This window comes from Lagenorhynchus albirostris, chromosome 7, assembly GCF_949774975.1.
Source record: "Lagenorhynchus albirostris chromosome 7, mLagAlb1.1, whole genome shotgun sequence".
NCBI lineage: Eukaryota > Metazoa > Chordata > Mammalia > Artiodactyla > Delphinidae > Lagenorhynchus > Lagenorhynchus albirostris.
The window spans coordinates 98,148,254-98,164,159 of NC_083101.1; positions in this window are offsets into that span (position 1 = coordinate 98,148,254).

Below are 15,906 nucleotides of genomic sequence, written 5' to 3' on the forward strand. Positions count from 1 at the left end.
AAAATAGGATCTATTATATAAATCTGTTTCTCTAAAAGTATATCCCCACTTCTCTTCCATCTGTATATTTGCAGAAAAGCATGTTCAGAATGATGTTCACCTAGTTACAATCATGATCATTTCTGGGTGGTATAATTTGTGGTGATTTTTTACTGTCACTTTTGTATTTTCCTATATTTGTTTAAACAGTTAAATCATTCATTCACTTTTTTACAAAAAGAGTTTTTTTCTTTAAAAAACTCAAGGCCAATAGGTAAACTGTTATTTTTTTCCTCCCAGATTTATTGATATATAATTGATATAGTTCACTGCATAAGTTAAGGTGTGCAGCATGATTTGACTTACACACATCATGAAATTATTACCACAATAAGTTTAATGAACATTCATCATCTCATATAGATACAAAATTAAAGAAGTAGAAAAGAAGTATTTTTTCTTTGTGATGAGAACTCAGGATTTACTGTCTTACCAACTGTTGTATAGAACATACAGCAATGTTAATTATATTTATAATGTTGTACAATACATCCCTAGTACTTATATATCTTATAACTGGAAGTTTGTACCTTTTGACGGACTACATTCAACTCTCCTTCCCCCCACCCCCAAACCCCCTCTCTGCCTCTGGAAACCACAAATCTAATCGCTTTTTCTATGTGTTTGTTTGCTTGTTTGCTTGCTTGCTTGTTTTTGAAGTATAATTGACCTATAACACTATGTTAGTTCCTGTTACACAACATAGTGATTCGATATTTCTATATATTTCAAAATGATCATCACAATGAGTCTAGTTACCATCTGTCACCATACAAAGATATTACATAATTATTAACAATATTCCCTACACTGTATGTTTTATACTCGTGACTCATTTATTTTGCATTTGGAAGTTTGTATCCCTTTATCTCCCTCACCTATTTCTTTCTTTCCCCATCCCCTACCCCTCTGGCAACCACCTGTTTGTTATCTGTATCTATTACTCTGTTTCTGTTTTGTTGTGTTTGTTCATTTGTTTTGTATTTTTACATTCTGTGTATAAGTGAAATTATATAGTATTTGTCCTTCTCTGTCTGACTTATTTCACTAAGCATAATACCCTCTAGGTCCATGCGTGTTGTTGCAAATGGCAAGATTTCATTCTTTTTTATGGCTAATATTCCATTGCATATATATATTACATCTCCTTTATCCATTCATCTATTGATGAGCACTTAGGTTGTTTCCATATCTTGGCTATTGTAAGTAATGCTGCATTATTACATAGGGGTGTACATATCTTTTTGAACTAGTGTTGTTGTTTTTTTCTTCAGTTAAATACCCAGGAGCGAAATTGCTGGATCATATGGTAGTTCTATTTTTAATTTTTTGAGGACTCTCCATACTGTTTTCCATAGTGGCTGCACCAGTTTACATTCTCACCACAGAGCAGGAGGGTTCCCTTTTCTCCACATTCTCACCAACACCTGTTATTTGTTGTCTTTTAGTAATAGCCATTCTAGTAGATGTGTGGTGATATCTCATTGTGAATTTGAGTTGCACTTCCCTGATGATTAGTGATGTTTATCATCTTTTCATATGCCTGTTGGCCATTTGCATACATGTAGTTTTCTTTGGAAAAATGTTAAAGCATTATCTTCTAGGTGGTGACATATGGATGACCATCACCTTCTTCCTTGTAACTTTGTATATTTTTAAATGTCCCTGATTTGTAACCAATACTTTAAATAATATTTTTATTGATTTGTTTTTTGAAATTGCCCACAGTACATAGCATAAGCAAGGCACAAAATCCATGTTCATAAAAAAAATTTTGACATATTTTTCTAAAATCTCCCAGGGGGTGTTCACTGTTCTCAAGGAAAAAAAGATTTTAAGATATTCTTCACACGCGGTTACTTGTAATTTATTTTATATTTTATCAATTTCAGTAGAATCACAACTGAATTCCTTTGGAATAACAAAGAAAGAAAAATAAAACAGTTTACAAAGCTTAAGATGCCCCCGACACTTTGCATTTTATGACAAACTGAAATATCCAAGTTGTCTCCACCCATCCTTCACCCCAGTCCTTCTCACCACAGGACAGCAGTTACCTGCCAGACGTGCTCCCCCTAATTCCCCAAACCTCTGACCAAAGTGAACCCAGGCTGTTCTGGCTTCCCTCATCCCTTTCTCCAACTTTTCTGGAGTTATTTATTTCTTCTCTCTCTCAAGTAGCACTCTGTCTTTCCTAATGAAAATGTCTTGAGCCTTCTAGGATTTGTTATCCTTCTTTCTACCAGTTACCTAGATCAACCCCATAGAAGGGCAGCCCTGGCAGTGCAGAGGCAAGGAGAGAACTGTGGACACTCAGAAACCAGGGCCAATGGTCTCCAAGAGCTCTTCCAGCTCTTAGTTCTGCTTAGGACTATGCTCTTCCCCCAAGGAGACTGCAATTTATTGAAATCATTAAGAAACAATACGGGGGATATGTAAGTCCTCAAATGTGTGTGCTATTCTTTCAGTGAAGAAGGGTGAGCAACTGAGTGGGCTGGAATAATTGGGTAAGGTGGCCTGGAGAAGTTAGGGCTTGGGCTGGACCCCCAAAGAAGATAAGGCTTATGTCAATGAGAGGGAGAAGGAGGAAGGGCATTGCCATGAGAGAAATGCCATTAGCAAAGTGCAGAAGTGGGCAGGGCATTTCAGTCTGTGGACCCAGGGTAAAAACCACATAATTGGTAGGAGGAGCAGAAAAGATATTGAACTGGGAATAACAAGAAAAAAATTGAGAGATCTAGTGTCCATAATCTTATGTTGAACCATGGTATAAGTATTCAGAAATAGGTACTAATTGATAGGGTCCCATCCGCATTCAGCCACAACAAATCTTCTGTAGGGAATCATCCTTCTCTCTTCTCCCCCTGCCTTAGGGCCTCTCCCCATCTCGTGGCTGCTGTACCAGTCCCTTCCCTCTTATCTTTTACTCCTCCAAGATAGATAGGGAGACAGATGGAATTGGGTTGGCAGAATGGGCATGGCTGATCAGAGTAAGAAAACACTGGCAAGCAGAAGGAAAAAGCCAAACAGAAAAAGGAGGAAAAAGAAGGAAGAAATTGGCCCTTCTCTTTTCCTCAAACTTTTTCTCACACCTTGGAATTTCCAGCTGTTGACAGGAAACTTGAGCATCATCAAACAGTGTGTGTTTGATGCAGACATACATCCTGAAGCCTGGCTGCCCCCCTGGGATACAAGTTTGTTTATCCAACTGCCTACTTTGGTAGCTTCCCTTGAATGTCTCGTAGGAATTAAACATCAAGCTCACCACGGCCAGAACGGAGCCCATCTTCTTCCCCATCACTTGCTCCTGGTCCTGTGGACATTTTCTCACTTCCGTCCTTCTAGGTCTCCAAGTTGGTCGCCTCTCTATCCCTCAAGTCCCACATCAAAGTGGCTGCCAGGTTAGTTACAGTAATCTCACCTCCAGAGCTTCTCTTGATTTCATCCCATCTTTTTTCACTCCCACTGTCATTGCCCATTTTGGTCCCTTGTTACATGTAGGAGAGTTATCTCTTAACTGTTCTCCCTGTATTCATCCTCATCCTCATCTCTACCACCTTTACCACTTCCTTGATGCTGGGGCTAGGGTTGGCTTTCTAATGCTGCAAGTATTATCATGTCATGTCTTTGCTTAAAACATCCACGTGGATCTTCATTGCCTTCAGCAAAATGTCTAGATTCCTTGGTATGCTATATCTGGTCCTCTGAATTCTATCCACAGTTTTGGCCTCATCCTTCACTTCTTCCCCACAGCTAATTTACCACTCCATCAATTTGCTTAGCTTTTGCTAGTGGTGTCCTTATAGCTGCAATGTGTGTGTTATCTTCCATATCTCTCCCTACCAAGATATATTTGTTCCTTTCGGGCTCATTCAAATTTCATTCTCTTCCTTGAAACCATGCTGGATTACCCCCAGCTAGAATGTGCCTAGAACACTGAAAACCACAATGTATTTTGGTGAGGGATGAATGATGTAGTCAATCAATGAATAAAGAAATTAATAAAAGATGGAATTCTTACCTGTCTTTGAGGGATTCTCTTGCATTCCAAGCCATTTCTTCCTGCCCAGACTGAGCTTCCCCAGAGCCTGTCTGTTCTCATCGATCCACAATACCTACTAAAGTATGAATGATGCACCAGTTAAATCTAGGATTTGACTAGTTTTCTTTGCAAGCACTTCCTCTCAGGGCATGTAAAAGCAGCTTCAGTTTGGGCTTCACCACCGTGCTCTAAGCCTTCAGTTTGATATTCCAGGTATGAACAAAGACTAGTAAGTTCAAAAGCAGATCAAACCTGAGTGCCATATTTAGAGGGCTTCTCTAAGACTTTGTTCCTGGACCAAAATATTTAACGTACATGGCAACTCCCTTGGTTCTCCACAGTGGGCAAGTGCTGGGAGACAGCCTCCAGCACTGGTGAGATTTGTGGCTTCTTCATCTGTCTGTTCCCTCCCAGCTAACCTGACCTGCAGGCTTGGAGAGCTTGAGGAGCAATGACATTAGGATGCCTGCCTGAAATTCCTACACTAGAGATACACTTCTTCATAATATTACATACTACGAATTAGCACATCCTCCAAGGGTGACAATTACATCATTACTGCCATACCCTGAGACAATCTTTACTTTTGGATGACTGAGGACCCTACAGCCCTTAGGGAAATTAACAGAATAAAAATGTTTGAATTTGGGCACAGAGGATATGAGCAGAGTACAGAGGAATCCTCCATAAGGCACCCTGGGAGCAATTTAGGCAGCTGCAGGAAGGCTTTGGGATGTGAAGGTGGAACAGACAGAGGGTTATAAGGGAAGGGAAGTAAGAAATTTCTGCAGAGGCCAATAGTGTCTCGTGTTTGTTAAATGGTCTTACAGCTTATAAAGTCGTTTGAAATGTACTCTTTCTTTTGATTCCCACAACACCACTATGGGTTAAGAGAAAGCAGGTACAATTTTCCTTCATTTCATAGGTATGGAAATGTAGGCTCAGTGAGGTTTGGTAACTTACTTTGGGTCAACCAGCTAGTTAGGGGCTAATCCAGGATTCCAAACCAGTCTTCTGACCCCTAGTCGAGTGACCTTACTACCACATCACCCTGCCTCTGAATGTGTATTTCCAGAAGCAAAGTAAGTCTAGCATACATCCTGTAAACCTAGCATCTAATCAGCTTTCTATAAACTGGTTACAGGGTCGGGGGACCCAAGGGGGACTCCTACAGACCTGGAGACCTACTTCTTCCTCTAACCCCTGGTCTCTCAATTGACAAGTTCTCAAACATGATCAAAACATGATTAATTTTATGAACCTTTGTGGCCTTCTGGCACACATGTCAAAAAATCTGTCTCCTGGTATCTATATGCCAGCAAGCACCCCGTGTCAAAATTGAACTCCAGTGATGTTCTGACAACAATGGAACAAAAGAAGAAATGGACATACACCATTGTAAGGTTCTCATACTATACATGAAGTAGTACAATATCCTTTGAAGGTAGACTGATAAGTTAAAGATGTATCATATAAATCTAAAAACAATTATTAAAATAATACAACAAAGAATTATAGCTAATAATTCAATAGAAGAGATAATACAGTATAATAAAAATTAATCAATACAACTAAAATGAGGTATCACCTCACACCAGTCAGAATGACCATCATCAAAATATCTACAAATAATAAATGCTGGAGAGGGTGTAGAGAAAATGGAACCCTTCTACACTGTTGGTGGGAATGGAAATTGGTGCAGCCACTATGGAGAACAGTATGGAGGTTCCTTAAAAAACTAAAAATAGAGCTACCTTATGATCCAGCAATCCCACTCCTGGGCATATATATGGAAAAGATGAAAACTCTAATTTGAAAAGATAAATGCACCTGAATGTTCATAGCAGCACTAGTTTACAATAGCCAAGACATGGAAGCAACCTAAATGTCCATAGGTAGGTGAATGGATAAAGAGTATATGGCATATATATATAGATATAGATAGATATAGATAGATATAGTGGAATACTACTCAGCCATAAAAAAGAATGAAATAATGGCATATGCAGCAACATGGATAGAACTAGAGATTATCTTACAAAGTGAAGAAGTGAAGAAGTCAGAAAGAGAAAGACAAATATCATATGATATCACTTATATGTGGAATCTAAAAATATGGTACAAATGAACTTATTTACAAAACAGAAACAGACTCACTGACATAGAAAACAAACTTATGGTTACCAAAAGGGAAAGGGGGGATAATTTTTTTTAATTAGTCAGTACAAAAGAAGATATAAAGTGAACAGAGGGGGGCAAAAGGAAAAAAAATGGAGCAACAGATTTAATCCATTCATATCAATAAGCACATGAATTGCGTGTTCATTCAGGTCAGGACTGTAACTTCTCATTTCCCCCCATGACATCTAGTATGGGTTACAGCCATGGGCTTGTGGAATAATTACTATCTCATTTGGACTTTAGCACAAAAAATTGTCATCCCATTTTACTGAAGAGACTGAAGTGTGAAGTTCAGTTACTCACCCAAGCTCACACAGAAAGCTGTAGCTATTTCTGGCTATAACTCTATCTCCAGATTCCAAGTCTGAGCTGTTTCTATACAGCAAAAATTCCCTGTGGAAAGCAGCAGGAAGGCTGGGGGAAATGGGACAGAGGAGAAAGAAGTACCACAGCTCCAGAAGTGGCAGACTCAAAGTGAGAAGCAATCTCTTTGATCTTCCTTCCTTTGGCCCACCTGCTCCCTGGAACGGGCCATGCTTCATCTGCATTTGCCCCTCTGGCCTTCTCTCAATGGGCTCAAGGTACTACATCTGCTCGTTCAGGCTCACTATACAAGGGTACCTGATGAGCTGAAATCCCCCCAGATCCACTTCCCTAGCTATGCTTCCTGGTACATGGCGAATGAAGAACATCTTCCCAATTTGTCCAGAAATTTCCTCTGGGCTAGCAATGGCTCTCTCTATTCCCCTGGCCCATCACTCAACTGGAAATTCCTGGAAAGTAGAAGCTGCTTAACTGTGCTTTGTACTCTCACAGAGGATTCTCACTCAGGGTCCAGCTCCTGGTTCATGATCCTTGCTGAAAGGCCCTAGCCTTATCCCAAGGCTAATGAGGGTGCTGGTGTTTCTTCTCCCTACCTTGGTGTATGTGCATGAGCTGCTGTCAGTTATGACTATGGCCACTCTGACTCTAGCAATCAGGCTGTTTTAATCACTCACTGACTTTTCCTTTCCTTTAACCTCCCCCCTCCCTCCAGGGGTGGGGGTAAACCTGGTTTCACGATCTCCCATCTTGAATGGCAATCAGTGTCCCACCAGATGTGACTTCTCGTATCCTTGACTTTATCTTAATAAATAATCCAACATATTTAGCAGAAACATTGCATCTTTGTTTAGGGATTAAACCTGGAGATATATTTAAACTGCACTGAGCACTGGTAATCCTGAAAGGGCTGAAGCAATCCTGGTAGCATGATAGGGCCACAGCAGTTAGTGCGGTCACTCAGCTGCAGATGTTATTAAAGCAGCTGTCTGTGCTTAGCGCAGAGCAGATAAGGGAAGAGCAGTATGCACGTGGACATGTGTACACAGACTCAGTCTGGTATTCCTGGGTGCATGCAAATACACATGCTTATATACTTGAAATGCACGAACACATGTAATTATGCTTGCAAGCCTATGCAAATGCATATGAGCTTGCAACACACTGGCATATATGAAACATGTCTGTTCATGCATATGTAAGCATATATGCTCGCTCATGTAATTTTGCAAGTAAATGTAGAGAAGTGTCTATGTGTACATGCAAACATGACCACCTCCCTACACTTCTGGTGGTACAAATACTCAAACAAACAGCTGTTCTGAAGCCATATGGTACAAGGTACAATGCTGAGAATGTGAGTCCCTGGGCTCTAGATGTGCAGTTTGCAAATAGCTCTGGGTCTGCTGTAGATGTTTCTCCCTGCATTTGTGCACAGTAGTCTCTATCTCCCAGGAGTTGTATCAGATCCTTCCTTGGCTGCCTTCTTATGTCAGGAATTACTTGGAAACCCTACTGGAGCCAGATCAATTCAGTATTCTTTTGCCTTAGGAGTTAGGACACATGGTGCTACATGAATTAAAGCATCTCAGCTACGTGCCCACACAGTCTGCTGTGAGGCCACAGCCCCAACCATTGGTGGCCTTGATGTTTCTTTCATTTATTCACTCATTGTCTCAGCAGGTATTTCTTGGGCTTCTCCTGGGTGTTTTGTGCAATGAGTTGTACAAGATGGAAGTACATATAAGGCATATTTCTGTCTTTCAGGTTGCCGTGGGAGGGGATACAAGGCCTACATACAAAGAATTAATTGTGTCACAATAAAAAGCAGTCGCATAATGGTACAGTAATGCTAAGATTCCAAATGAGCAGGTGTCAGGGGTCCCCAGGACCATGTTTGGATGTTCACTACAGGGACTCACAGGACTCAGCACATAGCTGTACCCATGGCTACTATTTATTACAACGATCTAGTAAGGATACACAATTGGATCATAAGGAAAAAAGGCACACGTGGCTTCTGGAGGAACCCATGTGCAGACTTCCCCAGGCTCTTTCTTTCCCAAGACTGAGTACACAGCACACACTCTTCCCCTAGCAATAAAAATGCAGCAACACATGTGTGACCTTTCTGCCCAAAGAAGCCCATCAGAAACTCAGTGGCCAAGATTATTATGGGGGCTGGTCAAATAAGCACATACCTATGCATATGCCTAGCACAGACCGAAGCTCCAGTCTCCTAGAAGGAAAGCACATATTCAGCACAAACAGTCTAGACACAGTGAGACACTCTTAGCATTTTGGGAAAGTATTCTTTTGACTGTAGGGACCTGCTTACCATCCAATGGCCAACCTCACAAGCAGGCTTTTCTAAGGACAGCTGCATCAGGCCTGCTCTGTCAATTCTTTTCTGCACAGAACAGTAAGAAAAAGTGAGCAGTTCCAGGGAAAGAAACATGAGCATGAGCTGGGCATCCCAATAGAGCAGAGGGCTCTTGAACTGGGTCTTGAAGGCTGATTGGGATTTGAATAGGCAGAGAGGACTGAGGTGGGGACTTCAACAGCTCAGTCCCAAGGGAGAATGAAAAGGTATCTAGGAGGCTGGGGAATGGAGGGAAGAGGCTTCTTGACCTAGTCAGCCAGCTGGGATATCTTCCATGAGTTGTAAAATCCACTGGGCAATGGGAATTTAGATCGGTCCTGAAAGAGCTGTAAACTAAGAAGAGAAATAGACAAACAGCACAGCAATCTCAGTAGCAGGATGGAAGGAGAACTCAGTCTTGTCTGAGGAGGTCCTGATCCTCCAGATCTAGCTGGGACCTGAGGACCAGGAAGGAATGTGCCAGCTTAAGGAGGATGAGAAGGAGAATGGTGTCCCAGGAGTGCACATGCAGAGGCTCAGAGGAGAAAAAGAACACGGCGAGTCCCACAGTCTCCACCAAATTATTGTCCTTGGCAGGCTAAGGCACTATGGGTAAGCTTTTCCTTACTCGTTTTGTTGCCAAAATAAGACCCCAATCATCAGAGCCAGGTTCACATTTAATTATACAGGTCTTACACTGTTTAATGCCCATTGAAATATGTAGCATTTTATAGGGAGGGCACCAGAGTTCATCACAGGTAGGGGACTTTCTCGTGCTTGTCTTTGATGCTTCCTTTCTCTAACTCACATCTAATATATCAGTGAGTCCTCTTATCTCCACTTCCAAACATATCCTCAAGCAGACTGTTTCTCACCATCTGTGCTACTATCACTGGAGTCCAAGTCACCACATCCCTCTCCTGATTTCCGTGCAGCATCCAGAATGTTCCTCTGAAATGTAAATTAGATTGTATCTCTCTCCTGCCTAAAAACTCATACACATTCATCACTGCATTTGGTATAAAATCTACCATGTCCTAATGTCCCAGGGATCTGGACCCTTGCCTACCTCTCCACCCTTGGGGCATCACTCTCCATGCTATTTGCTGGGCTAAACTCACCCTGGTCTTCTTTCTTGTCCCTGAGACACACCAAGCTCATTCTTGCCTCAGGACCTTTGCACATGCCATTCCCTCTGCCTAGAACTCTCCTTTCCCAGCTCACTAAGCTCCTGGATCCTTCTCCTGATGCAGTCCCTGCTAAGAAGCACCTCTTCAGACAGAACTCACCCAGCTTCTCTAGCTCAAGTTCCCCCAACAATACTACCCTATCTCAATGACTTACTATTTGGTTATTATGTCATTTTCTTTATATGACTACTTACTGCAATTTGTATTGTTTTTCTTATTTGGATTTTGTCTTCTGTCTCCCCTCAATTTCAATGTAAATTCCTGGATGGCAGGAACCCTGCCTAGCTTGCTTATCCAGCACTTTAAAATATGCCTGGCACTGTGCTCAACAAATATTTATGGAACGAATGAATGGTGACTCAACTGGTAAGTGGCTGGATTGGAGCATTTCTGTCTTCCATCTGTGTTGAGGCACAGAACATACAAAGCACTCCAGCAGAGGGATGGGGTATGCCTGGGGAAAGTGTCACAGAGAGGAAACCTGGGCAGCCAGTAGACAGCAGGACAGTGGGCCCTGAGGAGGCCTGCAGCACATCTAGGGGGGCAGAACAGGCATCTGCAGACAGTCCCTCTACAGGCAGTGTGTGGGAACCCAAGGGTGCAAGCTGATCAAAGAGCCTTAAGAAGAAGGAGGTAGGATCTCTGTGGAGTCCAGATAAGTGGTCATAAGGCTTATCCAGGTTAACAGGACTTTCTTATTGACAGGGGAGGAAGGCAGCAAGGAAGGAGACTGAGGCAGACAGGCAATGTCAGGGGTGGTAACTGGGCACTAGCTGCTAGTCTGGACTTTAGGGTCAGATCTGACTTCCCTGGGAGGACTGGCAAGAGAGATAGGCCTGATACTAGAGAAACAGGGCACCCGGCAGAGCAACAGTTCAGAAACCTCGATCTGCATGGGGTGCAGTGTGTGGAATCACAGGCATGGGTGTTTGGGGTGTTTGAGCTGGAGCACGAAGGTGGTGGGTAAAGAGCAAAGGAGGACTTAGCATAAAGCCCAGGGTTGGTCTCAGAGGCCAGGGAAGCAGGATCCTGCATGAAGTAGTCATGAGGCCACAACTGTGGCCACTAGGAGGCAGCACAGGGGGGCAGGGAGCCTGGAGACCATCACACCAGGGAGCCAGACACAAACTTCACTCCTTCACACTTTTGCCAGGGCCAGCCCTAAATGGACTTTTCTGAAACCAGCAAGAACAGAAGATGGAATGGGGCTTTGGAAGCAGATCTCTTTAGCAGGAGAGAAAGCCATGCCAATGGCCCTTCCCACTGACATCCGGCCAGGCGGGCCCCATAAAGGCCAGGAGCTCAGAAACTGCAGTTGTTTTCACCAGAACTCTGCTCCAACTCTGCTCCAAGTCTGGGAAAGCCTTGATTATGTTCTTCTACATTTTATGGCAAACGATTGGCCTCCAGATCCAGAGGGTTAAGCAGGGGGGAAAGCAAGGGAGCTCCAGGGCCTACGAGTGCAGCCCTTGCCCATGTGCAGTAATTAACAATGGAAGAACCCTGCTTGGAGTCTCTGCGGTCCGGCTGGGCTGGCGTCCACCCTCTCACTGACAGGAACAGCACAGCTCTGTTTGCATGGATGCGACTCCCCAGCAGATGGTGAATCAGACCTCGATGTCTCTCTGTGTGCTTTGTACATTTTACTTGTTGGTAATGAATTTACAAATCCTTTAAGTACAGAAAACAGAACCTTCCCACGAGCTGAACAGATGGGAGAGAAGGCTTTCTAAAGGTTTTTCAAAGTAGCCTTTTTTTCCCTCTCCTGGTTTAACATCTCTCTCTATGTCTACAAATCCTTTAATAGCTGGAGGTGAGGGGGAAATTTGCCTTGCCTTTCTTTCTTTGGCTCCCTGGAAAATACTGGACAGGCCTGCCTGCCACAGCCAGGAACCCATGAGCAGGACAGCACCACATCCTGGCAGGGAACCTTCACCATCCTGTCGATACCTCCTGGAGTGTGTGTGGCACAGTCCACAGAAGGAAGAAGGGAAGGAGAACTTCTTGCAAAGCTGACACCGATTGATTTCTCTGGTGGGGCGAGAGCCCCAGGGTTCCTTCTAAGTTGAATTGATTGAATGGCTTATAATTGCAAACCTGTGGTAGATTGCATTTATGGCCCCAATGTTTTACCCTTCCCTTTACCATATCTCTCTACAGTGGGCTCCCGCCTCAGATGGGGGTCTCTTGCCGCCCCGCCCCATCAACCATGTGACTTGCTTTGGCCAATGGGATTTTAGCAGACTGGAGGCAAGCAAAGGCTTTAAATGTACTGCCCAATGAAGCTGGTTCTCTTGCTCCATGCGAAGGACATGCCTAGGCAAGCTTGCTGGTTCTAGGAGGAAGAGGAGCATGGAGCGGAGTCAATCCTTTGCCAACTAGACAGGAACACAGGCCTAGACAGGTAAATCACGAGCCCACGGTCAAGAGTCTAGAGGACATAACAGTATTTGTTTTTCTCTTTCTGACTTACTTCACTCTGTATGACATACTCTAGGTCCATCCACCTCACTACAAACAACTCAATTTTGTTCCTTTTTATGGCGGAGTAATATTCCATTGTATATATGTGCCACATCTTCTTTATCCATTCATCTGTCGATGGACACTTAGGTTACCTCCATGTCCTGGCTAGAGCTGCAATGAACATTGTGGTACATGACTCTTTTTGAATTATGGGTATGCTAACACATATATACGGAATCTAAAAAAAAAAAAATGGTTCTGAAGAACCTATGGGCAGGACAGGAATAAAGACACAGACATAGAGAATGGACTTGAGGACACGGGAAGGGGGACGGGTAAGCTGGAACGAAGCGAGAGAGTGGCATGGACTTATATATACTACCAAATGTAAAATAGATAGCTAGTGGGAAGCAGCCGCATAGCACAGGGAGATCAGCTCTGTGCTTTGTGACCACCTGGAGGGGTGGGATAGGGAGAGTGGGAGGGAGGGAGACGCAAGAGGGAAGGGATATGGGGATATATGGATATGTATAGCTGATTCACTTTGTTATAAAATAGAAACTAACACACCCTTCTAAAGTAATTATACTCCAATAAAGATGTTAAAAAAAATGAAAAAAAAAAAGAGTCTAGAGGACAGTCTTCCTTCTACTCTCAGAGTCCCCAGCACAGAGCACTCCACCTAGAAGAAACAATAATTACAGAAATGGCTATGGTTTACCAAATGTATATGAAACGAAAAAGGGTAATCGTTACACTAACCTTACAGAGTTGTTTGGAAGAGTCAGTGAAAGGTACCAAACCTAAAGCATTTAGCACAGTCCTTGGCCCATGGCCAGCAGTGAGTAAATGTCAACTAGTGCATTATCTACATGCATTGACTTCGATCATTAAAACCACCCCGAGTTAAATATTATTATCTCATGTTACAGATAGGGAGGTTGAAGCATAGAATAGTGTAGTGATTTGACCAAAATTACACAACTAGATAAATGAAAGAGCTGGGATCAAAATTCACATACATTCAGCGATGGAAACAATCAAGAGAACAGTACAGAACAAGATGCAGGATAAGTACATGTCCAGAATTAGAACACACGGAAAATGCTGGTAAAATACCATAAGGGAGAAAACTTAGATTTGGTCTGGAGCAGGGTTTCTCAGACTTGGCACCACTAACATTTGAGGTTAGATAATTCTTTGTTTGGGGTAGTCTGTCCTGTACATTTTAGGATGATGTTGCCAGCATCCCTGACCTCTACCCACTAGAAGCCAATACAGCCTCCTCCCCAAGTGGTTATAACATTGCCAAATGTCCCCTGAGGGGCATAGTCACCCCACATTGAGAACCACTGGTTTGGAGATCTCAGGGAAGGTTACAAATAGAGGGTAAACTTCAAGATGTGCTGATAGGAATACACATAGCAATTCCCCGGTGTGAATTTCAAGGACCAATAAACATGTAAAAATTAATTAGGAGAGACCATTTCAGAGCAAAAGACAGTCCTTTCTAAGAAAGCATTACTGGCAATTTTAAACTAATACTCTAAAAATAATATCATATTTTTGAAAGTCTATAACAGGAAAGTTATAGAATCCAATTTGGATGTAAACTATATTGTGTGTGTTTACTTCACAAAGTGTATCAACTGCATATCTCTATTAGTACAAGAGGAAATGTGGTCCAAAAGTACGACTTATTCTGGTATTTTTATTTAGCTTTACAACATACTCCCCACATGGCGGTTATTGTTATAGTTTTAGCAGAGACAGTGATACGGTTGATATGGACTGACATCAGCATGAGAACTGGCATTTGTTTAACAGTTGCCTTGTTTGGATACGGTCTTCAGTCTCATTCATCGTCTCATATTTCTAGCTTCCCTTAATGTGGAAAAAAAATGTGTTGATTTACAAGATCTAATTTCCCTTTGATAACTGTATTCATTTCCTAAGTCTGTCATAACAAAATACACAAACTGGATGGCTTAAGGTAATAGGAATGTACTACCTCACAGTTCTGGAAGCTGGAAGCCTGAAATCCAGGAGTCAGCAGGCTGGTTTTCTCTGAGCATCCTGAGGGAATCTGCCCTATACCTCCTTCTTAGCTTTTGGTGATTGTCTGGCAGGTCTTCGGCATTCCTTGGCTTGTACATGCATCACTTCAATCTCTGTCTCATCACATGTTTCGCTGTTCTCTCCTCTTATAAGGACCCATTGTAATCATATGGGATTGAAGACCCACCCTACTCCACTGTAATTTCACTTTAACAAATTACTTCTGCAATGACCCTATTTCCAAATAAGTTTACTTTCTGAGGTACTAGAGGTTAGGATTTCAATACTTCTTTTGGAGGAAAACAACTCAACTCATAATAATAACCTATCCTGTGAGACCCACTTTTGGATAACATCTACTCCACCCAATCTACCCCCTTTATGAACATTGCACCCTCCGATCCCTAAAGGAATATGGCTAGCAGAGATCACACTCTTCTATAATCCTAGAACCCCATATATTCTACCAACTCTTCCACCAAATTGTAACCACAGGATTTTGCTGCTACCCTGCCATATGCATTGGAGTTGTTTTTCTACAGCATCAGGGGTGTTTTCCACTGACCTATCCATCCCTCCTCCCCAGACCCCCTTGTAAGCACCCATGATTTGCATTTGCATAATGATGACAAGAGAGGTAGTTTCCATCTGAGGTCATGAAAGAGGTTTTGCTTGGTTGGATGACAAGATGTTATAATAAAATGTGATATTCTGGTATCACAATATGCTGTTGTTATCATGTCCTTCACCTTCGAGAAACCTCATAGCCACTTAAATTAGAAGTTTGCCTCAGTTACCAAGCATGTAAAATTTAGGTTAGTATGTAAAATTTCTAACTGCCCTGAAGTGGGTAAAAGGTAAATGGAGGGGAAAGAAAGGGAAGGGGAGGGATTAGAGGAGGTCCCGGGAAGGCAGGCTGGGGCAGGGAGAGGATGAGCCCTGCAAAGAAAGAGATAGCAATGCTAGACAAAATCAGTGGGAAATATTTCTCAGGGACTGATATTGAAAAAATGGGACAAGAGAGTCAATGACAGCTGCCTATGTAGGGCATGAACTGGCATAGTGGTGATGGAGCCTAGCCAGCTGGGACATGTCTTAGCTCCCATCAACCTGGGCAAGTGCTGAGAGGAAAGACCATGATGAGTATGGTTTAGTTCTCAGCTCTAAAATTTGTTATTGTAGAAGGTCAACATGGCCCTGTAACCAGGCAGATCCCTGCCAGGGAAATCCTGGTAATAATAACAAGG